The 3,417-nt window shown below is 42.8% G+C and overlaps 1 long non-coding RNA gene across 7 annotated transcripts in view; it reads left to right on the top strand.

Moving 5' to 3' along the window:
* The window catches only part of LOC104996294, a 116,194-nt gene that overhangs the window by 79,831 nt on the left and 32,946 nt on the right, over positions 1 to 3,417 (top strand). The gene's annotated exons all lie outside the window — the stretch shown is intronic.

Below are 3,417 nucleotides of genomic sequence, written 5' to 3'. Positions count from 1 at the left end.
TAGACCCGGAGCCCGCCTGGCCCCCTGGGCCTCGGGTGTCCCTCATCCCCACACACCCTTGCCACGCCCTGCTTTTCACAAGTCCTGGCGCCCCTCTGTGGAGGGGCTACTAGAGGACCCACATGCCGGTTCACGCTTCCTTTCATGCCCGTACCCGCGTGCATCGCACCCCTGCCCAGACCGAGGCACTATTGAGCTCTGCTTGCATTCCGCTAGTGACGAGAAGCTTACTACCGCACTTCTAGCCGGGTCCATTTTCAGATTGTCCAAACTGTTAGAATCTGTTTTTCAACAGTAGAGTCAAAAATCTCTGCCTGCTGCGGCCACACATTTCGTGTCTTTGGGTTTATCTTGTTCATTAAACATGTCTTTCCTGAGCACCTTCTAGAGCCAGACAGTGGACCAGACACTATGCCAATAATGGTGTAAAAGAGGAGTGAAATAATAAAGATCTTTAAAAAATGACCTAGGAAAAGGAGAGGATTGCTAAAAGGTGGGCAGTGGCTTGGGACACATCAAACTTTTGAGGTCCCCAGTGTACTGAATCTTAAAGAATGCCAACATGGAGTGTTAAAAACTGTGGAAATGAACACATTTTTAGCATAGAAGGGCAATGCAATGTTAAGTGTGCTCTTCCTTAAATAATTACAGGATGTAGAGAAATATTGCTATGACCAGCAGCAGCAGTGTGGTCAGGAATGGGATTTAAGTTTAAAGCTGTGTGAAGAATGTCAGCATCTTTCGTCCTGTTAGTGTGTCTCTGTGAAAGTAGGTCCAAACCGATTATAGTGAAATGTCTAAGGCCAAAAGTGAACTCAAGGCTTAATTCTTCTTCTAAACACTTCTCCTCCCCAAGATAGGCCAGACCACAGTTTGAAGTTTTGGCTAGGCCGCTCCTTTACATAGAACATTCTAGCATTGGGACCATCCTGCCTTTTCCTGGACTGGGAATATTTCCTCCATTCCCAAGTTGAAATTAGTGCCCTTGCTTCACCAAATTGCATCAGTAGTTTGTTTAATATATCTGTGTGTGAGCCCAGAGGAAATATGGTGTAGTGGAAAAACAATGGGATTGAAGCCTGAAAACTTGTGTTTGAGCTCTTGCTCTGCTGCTTACGAAATGTGTAACTTTAAGCCTATGAAGCTTGCTTGCTCATCTGTGCTATGGGAAAACTCATACTGACCTTGCAAGGTTTTGGGGAGGGCAAATGACATGATGGTACAAACCCACTTTGTAAACCAAATAAAGCTATAAAAATGTGAGCCATTATTATTTTCCAAGTTCCTCTTTGTTCTTGCCCACTTTTCCAGTTTGAAAAGGTCAGTTTAAATTCTAAAGCAGACAACCAACAATTTATAAGTGAATTAACTTCTAAAAGTTCAGTTTTAATTCTGAAACACTTGAAAACAAGGCTATAAATTGTAGTTAAGTTCTCAGTCTAGCTCATTTACTACTTTAAAAAACACAATATTTCATTTGAAGTAAATTTTAAAAATGTATAAAATGCAACTATTGCAGGAACAGATGGAGGGCTTAGAAGCTTTAAGAAATTTTTAGACTGGCAGTTTATCAGAGAATTGGAACAGAAGAATAAAAGCTAAAGGGAATTTATATGCACCTATGAAATGGTATATGGAATGAGATTAACTGAGCTAGGAAAGATGTAAAATGGGAAATGTGGGCTAGGAAAGATGTAAAAATGGGGTCTAGGAAAAATGTAAAAATGGGAAAACATAGTCTGTGCAGTTTTCCTAAAGATTAACAGTAAGGAAGCAGCTGTGAAGATGTAGTGGTTCTGGTTTAATAATTACCCACAGTGCCCACTAGGTGGCACTGTTGACTAAATTGACTACAGCTTGGTTGCTGGCTGTTTGTGGCTTTAGAACAAGGAATAACTACATATCTTTTCTGTACTTTTTCTTTACATAGGCCCATAGACACCATTAAAAACTACCCCTACTTTTGATTAGTCTACCTAGGAATATTTGTTGCATTCTGTGCCAGTTTCTATTGGGAGAACTACTTCCCTGTGGCTCAGACGGTAAAGCGTCTGCCTGCAATGCAGGAGGCCCAGGTTCGATCCCTAGGCCAGAAAGATCCCCTGGAGGAGGATATGGCAACCCACGCCAGTACTCTTGTCTGGAAAATTCCATGGATGGAGGAGCTTGGTGGGCTATAGTCCATGGGGTCGCAAAGAGTCGGAGACGACTGAGCGACTTCACTTTCAATGCTAAGTAGAAATGATCTCCATCCTTTATGAGTTTCCAATCTAGTAGAGGAGGTAAATATGCATAAAATAATTTAATTAAAAATTATTATGTGATAAGTACCAGAGGAAATATAAAGTGCTCTTGGAATTCAGTAAGATGAAGCAGGAATTTCTTACTGATCATGGAGACAATAGTGGATGACAGACACTTGGGTGAGCCTGTAATGAGGAGATAACGTTACAGACAGAGAAAACAGTGAGAGCAAAGACATAGAGATAGAAAACTGCAGGATGTGTCTGCAAAGCAGTTTGGCTTGGCCAGATTATAGGGTATCGGGTGGGCGGTGCTGGAATGGGGATGGAGGTTGTGGGTGCCTTTGCCTGGTTTTCTCCTCCCCTTCCCCCTTCCCTGTGTGAATGCAGTTCTCTGGAAAGGATTTTTAGGATCTGCCTCATATATTCCCTTTTCTTATTGCTGTAGTAATTCCCTTTTCTTATTGCTGTAGTAAGTTTTCCAGGTTTGCCTGGTGCTTGTCTAAAGAAGTCTGTGTGAAGAGTTCTAGCTCTGTAAAAAGATATCAAATTTGGTCCCACTGAACAATTCCAGGAAAAAAGCTTTCAGCTCCCACATGCTCTTAGTCTTGTGAAAACAACTGATAATCCCCATTCTCATTCTTAGCTTATCAGGTGGAACTGGGAAGCCCAAGGAAAGAAAAATTTAGAGGCTAAATGTTCTTTGTCCCAGTGAGAGAAACATACTTTAGCCTTTTAATCTGTCACTTTGCCTCTAGGTCTGCTTCCATCATGGCTACCACAGCGACCATTCCATGGTTCTAGTCAGATCCTCCTTAAAAGTATTTGATGGCTTTCCTTTGCTGTCAGTGCAGATTTCAAATTCCGCATTATAGTATCTGCGGTACGTTCCTCTCTCAGCTCCAGCCCGCCATTCCACAGAGTAGTGATCTCAGGAGACCCTGGGAAAAGTAAGAAAAACCACCAATTGGGGTTCAGATCTGGATTCTTGAACTGACTCTGTTACTATGTTACTCTCAGTTCTTCCATTGGGTCAGTTCAGTTCAGTCTCTCAGTCGTGTCTGACTCTCTGCAACCCCATGAATCGCAGCACGCCAGGCCTCCCTGACCATCACCAACTCCCGGAGTTCACTCAGACTCACGTCCATCGAGTCCGTGATGCCATCCAGCCATC

This window comes from Bison bison, unplaced genomic scaffold (assembly GCF_000754665.1).
Source record: "Bison bison bison isolate TAMUID 2011002044 unplaced genomic scaffold, Bison_UMD1.0 scf7180017864291, whole genome shotgun sequence".
In the NCBI taxonomy this organism is placed as follows: Eukaryota; Metazoa; Chordata; class Mammalia; order Artiodactyla; family Bovidae; genus Bison; species Bison bison.
Note: the sequence above shows the minus strand (reverse complement) of the source record. Positions and strands in the feature narration are given on the sequence as shown.